The sequence below is a fragment of the Hypanus sabinus genome, chromosome 20 (assembly GCF_030144855.1).
Source record: "Hypanus sabinus isolate sHypSab1 chromosome 20, sHypSab1.hap1, whole genome shotgun sequence".
In the NCBI taxonomy this organism is placed as follows: domain Eukaryota; kingdom Metazoa; phylum Chordata; class Chondrichthyes; order Myliobatiformes; family Dasyatidae; genus Hypanus; species Hypanus sabinus.
This window is the reverse complement of record NC_082725.1, coordinates 20,289,297-20,304,401: the sequence shown is the minus strand read 5'-3', so window position 1 is coordinate 20,304,401 and position 15,105 is coordinate 20,289,297. Positions and strand designations below refer to the sequence as shown.

Sequence of the window (15,105 nt, the reverse complement as noted above, 5' to 3'; positions counted from 1 at the left end):
GTTAGACTCACTGGTCTATAATTTGTTTAGAGCCTTTTTTAAACACTGGAACAATATAGGCTGTCCTCCAATCCAATGGTTCCTTTCCTATCATTAAAGATGTTTTAGATAACTCTTCTAGGGTCCTGGTAATTTCTGCAATTGCCTCCCTTAGGGTCCAAGAGAACACCTTGTCAGGCTCTGGGGGTTTATCCAACCTGATTTGCCTCAGGGTAGCAAACGCCTCCTCTTCTGTAGTATTAAGCAGTCAGTCCTGCCCCTCTTGCAACCAAGTCTTGCTAATGGCTGCAACATCATTATTCCAGCTGTTGATCCGTGCCCTCCCCCTTTCCTGCAATACTTCTTGCCTTGAAATGTACATTGCTCAGGACTCAAGTCGTACCATGTTCAAGCTTTTGTTCCCTGACTTTGTCTGAGATCTTATCAACAGGTACCTCCACAACCTCTCTACTAACTGGTCTGGCACTCTGGTTCCCATCCCTCTGCAACTCTAATCCCACCATGCAGCATTAACAAACCTTCCTGCTGGGGTATTAGTCTCCCTCCAGTTCAGGTGCAAACCGTCCCTTCTATACAGGTCGCATCCTCCCTGGAAGAGAGCCCAATGATCCAAGAATCTCATGCCCTCCCTCCTGCGCCCACTCCTTAGCCACGTGTTAAACTGTATAACCTTCCTTGTTGTGGCCTCACTAGCACATGGCACAGGTAGCAATCCTGGGGTCATAACCCTGGATGTCCTACACTTTAACTTGGTACCTAACTCCCTAAACTCCCTATGCAGAACCTCGTCACTCATCCTACCCATGTCATTGGTACCTACATGGACCACGACCTCTGGCTGTTCACCCTCCCACTTAAGAATGATAAGGACTCGATCTGAGAGATCCCGGATCCTGGCATCCAGGAGGCAACATACCATCTGGGAATCTTGTTCTTGCCCACGGAACCTCCTGTCCGTTCCCCCAACTAATGAATCCCCTATCACAATGGCAAGCCTCTTCTCCCCTCTTCCCTTCTGAGTCGCAGAGCCAGATTCAGTGCCAGAGACCCAACCACTGTGATTTTCTTCTACTAGGTCTTCTACAGCAGTATCCAAAGTGGTATATCTATTGTTGAGGGAGGTGGCCAAAGATCCAATGCACTGGCTCCTAAACCCCTTTCCTCTTCCTAATTGTCACCCAGTTTCCTGTGTCCTGTGTCATGGGTGTAACTACCTCTATATATGTCCCATCTATCACTCCCTCAGTGTCCTGAATAATCCAGAGTCCATCCAGTTCCTGTTCCAGATTCTTAATGTGAATTGTTAAAAGCTGCAGCTGGATGCATTTCTCACAGTTGCAGTCTTCAGGGACACTGGAAGTCTCCCTGCCTTCCCACAACCCGCAAGACGAGCATTCAACTATCCTGCCTGACTCCTCTACTGTCCTAGCTAAGCAGATATAAAGGGAAGGAAAATAAACTTTACCTAGAGCTTTTTTTTTCCTTTGATTTCTCCTACTGAAGCCTCTCTTCACTGAATCCTCAAAGACCTAAAACCTCAACATTACTACTGTGGCTCTGTCCACTCAGATGATGGCCTCTGTGCTTGTCCCTGCCTTCCTTTAATTTGCTCTTGCAAATCTCAATCTCAAACGTGAATTGGTCACTGGTCAGAGCTCAATCCCGTTGCTGCCTTTTTCTAGTCAGTAAGTGGACCTGAGTGAAGACCCCTCCTCACAAACTTCTGATATCCAGGTTGGTAGCTGATCAGAGCTCAATCCCATTGTTCCTTTTCCCAGACGATAGTGAACATTGGTTGCAGGATGGCCTGCTGCAACTTTTGGTTCTGCTTTGAACAGTTTGACGTTCAGATTGTCATGTCTCCAGGATGGTCTGAGATTCCTTTACTTCTTCTTTGAACAAAGGCCCATACAGTTTCCCTCAGCCAAAACACCCAATTCCTCCGGCTAAATTTTTTCTCATGTTGAATGAATTCTCAGTTCACTTTCTCCAGATCAAAGATTTAGCTGTGGCAAACTGTCTTGGGCACATGTTGGGCACATGGAGCAGATTTGCTTCAATTCAACTTAGCCCCCTTAGCCAACACTTTCTTTGATACATCAATGCCTGCAGAGGCATTTGGTTATAGAAATTTGCTTCAGAAATCACCACCTAAATATTCGAGGTACAGAATAAAATGAGCTCTATGGAATTTATGCTGGGTTAAATTTAATAGATATGCTCAAAATGTGAAAGAAACAACACATTTTGTTTAATTTTTTTTCAATTTGCATTGAAATTACATGCACAGATAATTTGCATTTTTCTTAATGCAGGAGGTTTATTTTTCAGTCTTGCAGTATTTTGTCACGAGTTTTCTATATTGCTTACTCTCAAGGTGTCTGAATTACATCTGATATACATTTACAAGGGAATCTCTCATTCAGACTGAAAGCTAGAAAGTAGTAAATGGAACGTGAGAGACTGCTATCTACCTCTACTCTCTCCTGGCCCCACCAAGCTCTATCTGTTCAATCTTACCTCTCTCCTTATCTGCCTCTATCACCATCGTTCTAGAGCCTTCAGTTTTTTGTTTATTTGCCTCAGATTACAGCAAATTGTCACCTTCGTCTCCATATGCAGCTGCTGACCACTGAAGAGATTTATTTTAGAAAATGACTAGGCAATCTCTTAAGTGCTAACCCCACCATGAACCAGCAGCTGAAGTATCACTATCGTTGAGGGAAAAAACATCCTGTACTGACACATCTTCACTTATAACATAGGATTGAATGGAAATAGGTTTTGCATGACAGAAAATCACAATTTGGATAGTTTTCTAGGGTTGAAACCCCTCCCTTATGTGCCCATTGTACTGATATTACTTCTACAGCCTTACAGACCTTGAACATGTCTTTACTTTTGCTGCGGATATCAAACCTTCCTCTCATCTAAAAGTGGCTGATTTTTGACTATTCTCTTTTTGGATTTCCCATTCTTTGTCTTGGTGCATAGACCAGCAAAAACGTTCATTAGGTTGCATCCTGATACTTTTGCAATCCAAAGGTTCTTCGGGAGTCCTGAATGAGGCTCAAAACGTGTTTCTTATAGCCATTTAATTAGAAGTTAATTCTAGCCATTTTATTAAGAGAAAAAAAGGAACAAGAAAGAGGTGCAGAGAGAATAACAAAAGCATAAAGGAAAAAACATTTGTGGTTTCTCATACTCAGACAAGAGATAACAACATTCCATGTACATATACACATACAGACACTATATAACTCAGACTAGCTAGATTCAAGTAGTGTGACACCTGTACCATAGAAATTAAGTTTCTAGAGAAACACAGAAGCAATGTATGGTAATTACTGGACAATAGAAAATCCTCTAGAAAAGGACAGTGTTTAAGCACAGTAATATTTCAAAATTCCTATCACATGGGACACTCAATTCTTAAAGGCATACTGTACTTATATACAATGTATTCTGAGCCTTACTGAAGATGGGTGACAGCTTACTGGCGGTTCATAAAGCAAGAAATATAACTAACTACATTTTTATTAACACCTTTTCTGTGGAAAATTGTGGTAAACTATCATCGCAAACAATGAAGAGGCGAGCGAAGGCGAGGCTGACTTGAGGGTGGAGGTGTGCGGGTGTGATGCAAAGTTGGAGTGAGCTTGAGGCATTGTTTGTGGAGAAGTGGTCAGAGCGAGGTTGAGATGGAGTTGGGGCGTACGAGGCAGAGAAATGTCGGAGTGGAGGAGTTTCAGAGCTCATCCACCTCAACTGAGAGCGAGGTTGGATCGATCTAAGCGCTGGGCTGATTTGGAAAGGTCAGGTACAGGCCCAGATCGGATCGAAGCGACAGGGCCTGGGTCGTAGTTTGGGGAACAACCTGGTTGGATGATTTAAATGCCGGTCCAGGTGGGTTGAAAAGGCCAGGTGTTGGGACAGAACGCGAGGGTCAGGCCACTGCTGCTCAACATATGCTCTGCACTTCGCTGCACTAAGGCCGAGGCTGTGTCCTGCTCTGGATGCTCTGGGCTTCATGTCTGTGAGCTTTGCGGCCATTTGCCCTGCTCTGTGAGGAACTGAGGTTGAGGCTATGGGCCTGTTTGGGCTACTCCAGGCTTCGTGTCTATGGACTCAATTTCATTCCGAATGCTGTTGCTTGCTTTTATTGTTCACACGATGTGTGTGTTTTTTGTCTCTGAGCATTGGGTGTTGGTCTTTTTTATTGGGTTCCTTTGGGTTTCTTGTTTTGTGGCTGCCTTTAAGAAAATGAATCTCAGGCTTGTATAATTTATACATAAATGTAACTTAATCCACCAACATCAAGAAGAATAAATTTTCCTGCTTGATGGACTGTCATTCCCTGTGAGGCAGAGATTCTTCTGAATGGCTTAACTCTGTTAAGTATCCTAGCTGGGATTTTACCAAAGTAAGGCTTTTTGTGACTGCCAATTTGATCTGTGGTATTTTAAAATCTTGGTCTTCAGGATTGTTCAGGCAGCAGATGCGTGGGTTGTGTGCAGATCTGGTTGATTATGTTGGCAGAAGATGGCTGTTTCCAAAAACTGACAGCAGTCACCTGCATCTGCTGCCGGTGAAGTGACTTATCGTACACAGAGGGAGTGCCAGGGTACCCGGCTCATTGCTATTCAAATATAATCGCCAGGTTTCATTGTGAGTGAGTCTATTTTTATAGCTGGATCAAAGAACTGTAACAGTATTTCACTGTAGAAATGCCAACCATATTGTAGCATGACAATAACAAGCTTGAGGAGTGTGCTAGACAGTCTGTTGAAACATTTGAGGAATAGCTTTGCAAATAAAATTTCATCCTGAGAATCTTCAACAGATACAGATTGTTATAAGATTTATTTTGATGGTTGATAAATTAGAGGTCCTGGGTCAGTTCCCAAAAACGGTATTTCAACCCAAGGGCAGAAAGATGCAGGAAGATTAAGAAGTTTGAGCAATCCGATCTTGGAAAGTGTATCAGTTGCTAAAAGGATTTTTATTTCTAACTCATGGATTAGACCATAAGACCACGTGACCAGAAGATATGGGAACAGAATTAGGCCATTTAGCCCATCGAGTCTGCTCCACAATTCCATCATTACTGATTTTCTATCCCTTTCAACCTCATTTTCCTGCCTTCTCCCATAACCTTTGATGCTCTGACTGATCAAGAACCTATCACCCTCTTCTCTAAATAAAATGTAGTGACGACTTGGTTTCCACAATCATCCGTGGCCATGAATTCTACCAATTCACCACCCTTTGGCAAAAGGAATTCCTCCTCATTTCTGTTCTAAATGGACATACCTCTATTGTGAGGCTCTGTACACTGGTTTTAGGCTCACCCACTACAGGAAACATCCTCTCCACTTCCATTCTATCTAAGCCTTTCAATATTTGATAGGTTTCATTGAGATCCCCCTCATTCTTCTAAACTCCAGTGAGTTTAGGCCCCTCACTGGGCCTCCAGTGAGGCCCAGAGCCATCAAACACACCTCATTCATTCACCCTTTCTTTCCCAGAATTATTTTCGTGAACCTCCTCTGGATCATCTCTAATGCCAGCTCATCTTTTCGTAGATAAGGGTCCCAAGACTACTCACAATACTCCAAGTTCAATCTGACCAATGCCTTATAAACCCTCAGCATTACATCCATTAGGATGTCGTTGATTAGGATTCTTAAGCCATTTCAGAGAACATTCCCATTGCTCTAGATTCTTGACCTGATGGGGTACGGACTCTGGACTTCTTCCTTGAAGGAGATTGGTCAACCAAGTAAATTTTGTTTTGATGAAAGACTGGTAATTTCATGATCGCCTTTGTTGAAATACCAAAATTATTAATTATTAGAATTTAAATACCTCATGTGATTCAAGCATATATTGATGAAAATTCTAGATCTCTTGTTCATTTACTTAACCACTAGTTTGACATGGCTTTAGTTTATGGACACCGGATATCTCCTAGTTTTCAACATTTTTCTGCTCTGCTCTGTTACTATTTGGCCTGTGTACCCTCAACATAGACATTGTACCACAGGGATAGGACCCTAATGTTTTAATGTCTTCTGAAGAAAATAACATTCTCTGATCATAAGAGCTCAGTGTTGTGGCATTATGTTATATTAGTTACCCTTTAATGTATGACATCACATTGTGTATTTTAATGTTTTATTAATCAATGGTATTTCTGATTCACTGTTGTCATTCTGCCCTCTGTGATCTCTTGAGAATATAAATTGCCTTACTGGTGGCATCATAGACATGTCCTGTAATCATTAATTTTAATTAAAAAGTTCTCTTGGAATGAATATTTATGCATAATTCTTTTGCCTGAACAGTACAGACATGCAATTGTATTCCTAATAAGTCTGTTTCCCTCAAGGCATATTTGCACTGCCTAGCTAATTAAGTTAAGCAGATGTGTACAATAAAAGTGGCAAATTCATCCAATCCAAAGGTGTGTGTAAGCGATTGGTTCATCTGGTCACTTCAGAGAGCAATTCAAATCAACCGCACTGTGAGACGGGGTCACATAGTACGGGTTCTTTATATCTAAGGAACGAGAATACATGGAGGTAGAAGTTATGCAGCAGTTGCAAAGAGTTCTAGCTAGATGAATTTCTTTTGAACAACACAGAGCTGCAATATCATACTGTTTGGAAACAGCCCATTTAGCCCACAGAATCTATGCTGACCATCCATATTAATCCTAACCCAACAGTTGGCTCATAGCCTTCAGAGCCCAGGTAGCTCAAGTGCATTTGGAAAGCATTCGGAAAAGTACTTTAGGAAAATATATATGGGCTTTGAAGAGAGCAAAGCAAAGATGTACTTGAATGATACCAGGATTAATTTAGAGTTTACAGAAAGCAGGATTTAATTCTTTAAATTTTAAGTTATGGAGTGATTTGATCCAAGTTTTCAAGCTATTAAAGGGAAATGCTTGAACAGACAGTAAGAAACTATTTCACTGTTGAAAGCATCAAGGATGAGGAGAATGGACTGTCAAGTTTGAGTTATGGCTTTTGTCAGTGACGTTAAGAGACATTGCTACACAAAAAAGGGTACCATGTTTTTGAACTCATTTCACAAGTGGCAATTGGTCTTGCACAACGGTGTGTTCCCCATTCTTGGAGCTCGCCAATTGGCTACGTTTCAGTATCTCCAGATTGGGCCTGAAGTTGGGCCTGATTTTGGGACCTGCGCAGCCCTGTGGACACAAATTCTCGCTGGTGTTGCATACTGAAGTGGAGTAGGAGCCGTAACTTTGAAGACAGTGAGAGCGGTTGTTGGATAATCAATTTGTCAATTCTCGAGTTGGGGAACTCGGAATAAAAAAGCAATGCTTCAGAGGGACTGTTACAATCAAAATAATGACTGTTGTGTCCCCTGTTGCTTTGGAAGGAGTGATATCTGTCTCTCCTTTGAGAGAGAGGACTGTGGGATGTTGAAATGTTGGAGTGAACAGTTAACTTTTCATGGGCTGAACACCATGGTTTCTCTTTGGGGACTTTGCTGTTGTTTGCATGGTGGGTGGTGGGAATGCTGTTGCTTTATGCTAGAGTAATTTGGGGGGGAGGAGGGGTTGATGCAGCTTGTGAATGGGAGGGGGCAGTGGGTATTGGAGTTCTTACATCTTTTTCCTGTCATTCATTCTTTGGGTTTTTTTCCTTCTGCTTCGAGGATGTCTATGGAGAGTAAGAATTTCAGGTTGTATATTGTATACATTCTCTGATATTAAATGGAGCTATTGAACTATTAGTCAAAGGATAACTTTTAAAACTTGAAATTGCTAGACCTTTGTAAGGCAGAGCTATTCAGGGATAGAGTAATGTCTCCTTGTGGATTTAGGTCACAGTTTAGCCAAGGTTATATTAAATTGTAGAAAAGGCTAGAGACACTTTTTCTGTGTTTGTACAGAGGTGGGAGGGTCAGCAGATTCCCTCAAAAAAGGATCTTGTTTTCAACATTCTACAGCTCTATCACCATTTTGCTGCTGATAGCACATCTTCATCATTAAATACTGTGAATTAATAGTAATTAAATAAGTCCTTTCTGAATTAATATCGGAGCTTCTGGACTACTAGTCAAGTTACAGAATGACTGAGTTAATGTGATTTTTGTAAGTATTTTGTCAAATGCTGAAGGCTCATTATGTACTCACTTTTGATTGAATAAACACTTTTTGAACTGAAGCAATTTTTGAAAAATACTGTAACTTTTAATAGTTGATAAGCAGGTTGCTGATATGACAATCCTAAATTCCTCTTTGACCTGGTACTGATATCTCTATGTAATGTTAAGATGCCTTTTCTTCCTGTCAGTAAAATTATACATCACATTATAACACTTTAATCTTCCTGCCTATCTCATTCCTGATCATTTAGCAGTATCTGAGTTAACATATTGTGATGGATGTTCACTTCCTGGGCCAGTCGGCCTCTTGTCATGTTTTGCCAAGCTCACTTTCTAAACAGCAGCTGCCACTTGAAAGATCAAGTGGATGAAAGTAAGCCTCCAACTATATGTTTCGTTTATCTTAAGATCGTAAGCAGGAGCCATTCTTCAGTCCTCAAAATGTATCTGGCAAGCAATAATTAGTTTGAAGTTAAAAGAGAGTACTGTCTATAGAATAGCTTTGCAAAGAAGTTCTGTATGTAGCAGATGCTCTGGCTGTAGAAAAAAGATATAGCTCAATGTACCTGGTTTAGTACTGCTCAGGAGATGCTTTATAAAGCAATGGGTTATTTAATTTGGCTTGTTTCAAAATAGACAAATTGACTACGTTGTTTAATTCAAGGAAACATCAAGTGGAATCAAACACTTAGCATATCAATAACTGGTGGGTTTATAGTTAGAAGGTTTATGCACTCAGACAAGTTAGCTTTGCAGCATTAGCTGTGGAACTGTGTCTCCAAAAAGGTTTCAGATTTTTTATTGTGTGAGAAGGATACCTGAGGAAATATCATATATGTGTGAAGTCACCCAAGTGGCAAAGAGACTGTATAAATGTAGAGAGCAGTTCAGGCTTATTAGGAATTGGGTAAGGAACATCAGGAAGCGTGAAAGAAACACGGGATGAATAAGAATCCATTCCTCTGGCTTCGATTTCTGTGACAGACAACTCATTTGTGCACATCGTTGGTATGTCTCTTTAGTTTATAAGAATTGTGCCTATGTTTTCCAATGTTTTAGAAATGGTTTGTAGTTTGGAAATGTTTATATAGAAGTTATAAAGCTGTTTTATAAAAGTTGTTTGGATGTAAACATGTATCACTGAAAATAAATGAACCATACTTTAAATAACTTTGTTATCAGGAAGTATCTTCCCACCACTCAAATAGTGGGCATTAGCAGTTCAACCCACCATGGAGCATAAACAGGGAAGCAAACTAGTCTTTGAAGATTGAGTAGTTACAGAATAATCTTACTTTAATGAGTAAGATTACTCATTATATCTGATAGGGCTTAAGGTCTTCATTTGAGTTTAGAACTTTTCAATCAGCAATTCCAATACGATCACAATATTTGTGCAATTGTTAAGACCAGCTACTTACGCCTTTGCAGCTCTGCTATATTCTGTCCTCCCCACTCCGTCTTGGTTCAGGTGCTGCAGAAATTCCCATCCATGCTTTTGTTGCCTTCAGAATTGACCTAAATAATACACTCCTAGCCAATCTCTTGTTACTCTCCATAAATATAAGATCATTTAGAATATTGTTGCATGTGTCCTAACTTGCACCATTTTCCCCTTTAGTTATCTTCAGTGATTAAGCTGATCCTCCTTAGCTCCAGCCCATAAAAAAGAAAACAGGCTGAAAATGTGACACAGAAACAGAAAATGCTGGAAGTACATAGCTAATCATGCAGCATCTGTGGTGAGAGAAATGAAGGCATTATCTCAGGTCAGTGGCTTTTCATTTGTTTACCACTTCAGTTACTGATCTGCATTGGTTCTTGAATGTTTCCCTAGTTTGCAGGGGTTCCCAACCTTTTTTATGTCATGGACCAATACCGTTAAGCAAGGTGTCCATGGAACCCATGTTGGGAACCCCTGCAGATGGACTCTTGAGCTTCCCATCTGCCTTGTTGTGGCCTTGGACCTTACTCTCTACCTGCACTGCACTTTCTCTGAAATGTAGCACCTTATTCTGGAGCATTCTGACAGGCTGCATCACTGGCTGGTATGGGGTGGCCTCTACACAGGACCGAAAGAGGCTGCAGAGGGTCATAAATTTAGTTGGCTCCATCTTGGGTACTAGCCTTCAAAGTACCCAGGACATCTTCAAGGAGTGGTGTCTCAGAAAGGCAGTGTCCATCATTAAGGACCTCCAGCACCCAGGACATGCCCTTTTATCTCTGTTACCGTCAGGTAAGAGGTGCAGAAGCCTGAAGGCACACACTCAGTGATTCAGGAACAGCTTCTTCCCCTCTGCCATCCGATTCCTAAATGGACATTGAACTCTTGGACACTACCTCAAATTTTTTTAATATACAGTTTTTCTGTTTTTGCACTTTTTTAAAATCTACTCAATATACATATACTATCATTGATTTACCTATTTATTTATTATTATTATTTTTCTCTTCTATATTATGTATTATATTGAACTGCTGCTGCTAAGGTAACAAACTTCACGATACATGCTGATTCTGATTTTTTTTACCTTGTGCAATCTCAATGCATTTTTGTAAGGAAGTGATCTATATGGACTGTATACAAAGCAGGTTTTTCACAGTACATGTGACAATAGTAAATCAATTTATCTATTTGATTCAGCAAAGCCTGTTTTAAAATTCCCTTTGTGGCTTGACCGTTGTCTATCCATCTTTACCATCAATCCTTCCAGCCTTTCAGCTGCCCAAGGTTTCTGTAATCCTGGTATCCGTATATCTTTGAATTTACTTGCTGTATTACCTGCAATTATTCCTTCAGCCACCGTTGGTGCTGATTGTCTCCTGTCAAATTACATTGATTCTTGAACAACTACTATTGAAAGGTAGCAAATTTAAAAGGAGAAGGGAGAGAGAAAATGAGAGCCACCAGATTTATAAGCTTGATACCAATATCAGGAAAAGATGCTAAAAATCTTTTAACAGAGAGGTAGCGGGACTTTTAGAAATGGATTTGCCTCTACCACTTCCTTTGGTCACTTGTTCCATGTACCTTCTGTCTTCTGTATGAAAAATTTGCCCCTCAGATCCCCTTCACTTTAAACTTATGTCCTCTAGTTTTCAACTCCTTTGCCCTGAAAAGAAGATTCTGTGACTCTCTAGACTTTCTATGCTGCTTGTTGCTTTATAAACCTCTGTAAAGTAAACCCTAAGCCTCCTTCGCACCAGGGAAAACAGTTCCACTGACCCAATCTCTACTTACTGTATAGCTCACTCCTTTCAGCCCAGGCAACATCCTTGTGGGTATTTTCTGCACCCTCACGAGCTTAGTCACATTATCTCTGTAGCATACGATCCAAACAAGTGTGGTCTGAACAACAATTGTGTCATGTCATCCCAATCATGTACTCGATTCCATGGCTGATGAAGACCAGCATTCTGTACATCTTCTTTGCAACCTGCTTACATGTGTGCCACTTTCAGGGAACCCTGTAGCTGTACACCACTTCACAGGCCCCTGCCATGCACTTATACAGTGCCTATAAGAAGTATTCACCCCTTTGCAAGTTTTCATGTTTTATTGTATTACAACATTGAATCACAGTGGATTTAATTTGGCTTTTTTGACACTGATCAACAGAAAAAGTCTCTTTCATGACAAAGTGAAAACAGATCTCCGCAAAGTGATCTAAATAAATTACAAATGTAAAACGCATAATAATTGATTGCACAAGTATTCACCCCCCCCCCCCTCCTTTAATATGACACACCAGATCATCACTGGTGTAGCCGGTTGGTTTTAGAAGTCACATAATTAGTTAAATGGAGATCACTAGTGTAAAGATGAGGTGGTTCAATTGATTGTAGTAAAAATACACCTGTATCTGGAAGGTCCAACTGCTGGCGAGTCAGTATCCTGGCAAAAACTACACCATGATGACAAAAAAACACTCCAAGCAACTGTGCAAAAAGGTTATTGAAAAGCACAAGTCAGGAGATGGATACAAGAAAATTTCCAAGTCACTGAATATCCCTTGGAGTACAGTTAAGTCAATCATCAGAAAATGGAAAGAATATGGCACAGCTGTAAATCTGCCTAGAACAGGCTATCCTCAAAAACTGAGTGACCGCGCAATAAGGAGACTAGTGAGGGAGGCCGCCAGGAAATTTATAACACCTCTTGAGGAGTTACAAGCTTTAGTGGCTGAGATGGGAGGGGCTGCACGTACAACAACTGTTGCCTTGGGGCAGTGGCAAAAAGAAAGCCACTGTTTAAAAAGAAAACCCACATGAAATCTCAGCTACAGATTGCCAGAAAGCACATGGGAGACTCCGAAGTCAGCTGGAAGAATGTTCTATGGTCTGATGAAACCAAAATTGAGCTTTTTGGCCAACGGACTAAATGCTATGATTGGGGTAAGCCAAACGCCGCACATTGTCAAAAACATACTATTGCTACTGTGAAGCGTGGTGGTGGCTGCATCACGCTGTGGGGATGCTTCACTGCAGCAGGCCTGGAAGGCTTGTGAAGGTAGAGGGTAAAATGAATACAAGGAAATCCTGGAGGAAAACCTGGTGCAATCTGAAAAAGAACTGCGACTTGGAAGAAGATTGGTTTTCTAGCAGGACAATGACCCCAAGCATAAAGCAAAAGCTACACAGGAATGGTTTAAAAACAACAAAGTTAATGTCCTGGAGTAGCCAAGTCAGAGTCTGGATGACAATCCAAATGAGAATTTGTGGCTGGACTTGAAAAGGGCTGTTCACTCACGATCCCCATGCAATCTGACAGAGCCTGAGCAGTTGTGTAAAGAAGAATGGGGAAAAATTGTAATGTCCAGATGTGCAAAGCTGATGGAGACCTATCCACACAGACTCAAGGCTGTAATTGATACCAAAGGTGCATCTATTGAGTACTGACTTGAAGGGGGTGAGTAATTATGCAATCAATTATTTTGTGCTTAATAATTTTGTAATAAATTTATCACTTTGTCACAGAAGAGACTTCTATTGATCTGTGCCAAAAAAACCCAAATTAAATCCACTGTGATTCAATGTTGTAAAACAGTAAAGCATGGAAACTTCCAAGGAGGGAAGGGTGAATACTTTTTATAGCAGTGGTCCCCAACCACCGGGCCGCGGACCAGTGATTGGGAACCACTGTTTTATCGGCACTGTATATGTCCTGCCCTGGTTTAGCTTCCCAAAATTCATTAGCACTGATCCAATTTAAATTTGAGCTCTTCTTTTCAAGTTGATAAATATCCCGTTGTAACCCTAGACAAACTTCTTCACTGCCCACTACACCTCCAATTACAGAGTCATCTGCTAACTTACTAATCATTCTACCTACATTCTTATTCATCACGATTGAATATTCAAAAAGCCTTTGTTAAGGTGCACAGGAATCATTAAGAGATCAGGAGCAATATTCTAGAAAGGATTGAGAATCGTTTAATGCACAGAAGATGGAGAGGGGGAATAAATTAGTCAGTTTGAGAGTCATAACTGAAAGAGAACCCCAGGAACCCAGGAATAGGGACTGTGAACTCAGCGGTTCAGTCAATATTCAATGCTGTGACTAAGTGAAGTAATCAAAGTTCACTGATGTTGCAAACCTGGTTGCCAGAGTAAATTATGTGGAGGATTCAGAGAGGCTTCACTCATGTGCATATAAAGTGAAGTGGATGTGGCTGATAGAATAAAATATTGAAAAAAAGAAGTCGGCTACATTGTAAGAAATGTGTGAATTCAACCATATTGATGGATAATTGGAGTGTTAATTATTGATGGGAGATTGGAAGGCTTTGATTTTTAGAGATATAACTCTTCTTGTACACATAGTGTCTTTAAGTGTGATAGTCAAAGTACCTTTTAATTAGACTTCACAAATCTTCCATCAAGAATGGAGAAAGCATAACCAATTATTGGTAATTTTGTATTTTAAACAATTTCAATGAGCTAAGTGCCTTGAACAATAACACACCATTTTAGCAAATTATTTGAAAGTAATGTTTCAGGGATAGCTCAGTATAAATAATACAAAAATGATAAACATCATGCTCCTTGGAACATGCATTTTAACTGTTCTGCAGAGGGTTCTTTTATTCAGTATTTTTAATGGTCATTTTGACCATGTGGAAATTACAGTACTTCATGTCCCATGAATGGGTGAACCTTGCAACATTATTGAGCGCCTTAATTTTGGTGGTCATTGTAAACTCTACTCCGTGCTTTCACACTTGTCAATCTTCCTCTTACGTGCATCCTGGCCCCTACTGTTCATTAAATAGAAGCTAATTAATTTAAATAATTTCCAAGAATCAGATGAGTATTTGAATTCTAGAGACAAGTGGGAGAAGTATTCTCCCTTCCTTTAGTGATTCTGCAGTTACTGGAAATCTAGAACAACACACACAAAATATTTGAGGAACTCAGCCAGTCAGGCAGCATCTACGGAGAGAAATAGACAGTCGACATTTTGGGCCAAGACCCTTCATCAAGACCAGCTGTCTTGGTCTGAAACGTCGACTGTTTGTTCCTCTCCATAAATGCCACCTGAACTCCTGAGTTCCCCCAGCATTTTGTGTGTCTTGCTTTATGAGAATCAAATGTGATTAGTGATGGAAAATATTGACAGGAATAAAAATATTATCAGTTGTCTTCATATATCCCGCAAAGATAGCAGGAAATGCTAATTCTTTGCTCTAAAATAAAATTGATTACAATTTGGAAATATTTGGTGACTGAACTATCCTGAAGTAATACAGCACACATTCTGGGATTGTAAAGTATTATGCATGCTATTTAATTAAATTGCCTTCAAGGTTTTCTGAGAATTAGTTCAAGGCACCTTATTAATAACTTTGCTGACCCATCTTAGATATTCAATATACATAATAGCAGTTGGTAAAAGTAATTCCTTGCTGTGGTTAAGCTGCAGTTTCAGTCGTGTCTTGAGGTTTCAGTTTAAAGGCTTGA

General features: G+C 40.4%; 1 long non-coding RNA gene across 5 annotated transcripts in view; it reads left to right on the top strand.

Moving 5' to 3' along the window:
- The window catches only part of LOC132378355 (uncharacterized), a 66,693-nt gene that overhangs the window by 4,125 nt on the left and 47,463 nt on the right, over positions 1–15,105 (top strand). For 4 of the 5 annotated variants that reach the window (XR_009506989.1, XR_009506987.1, XR_009506986.1 and 1 more), the window contains exon 2: positions 9,767–9,914. The exons of the other annotated variant lie outside the window; for it this stretch is intronic. This is a non-coding gene — a long non-coding RNA (uncharacterized LOC132378355). The remainder of the gene's footprint in view (positions 1–9,766; positions 9,915–15,105) is intronic. 5 annotated transcript variants of the gene reach the window in all.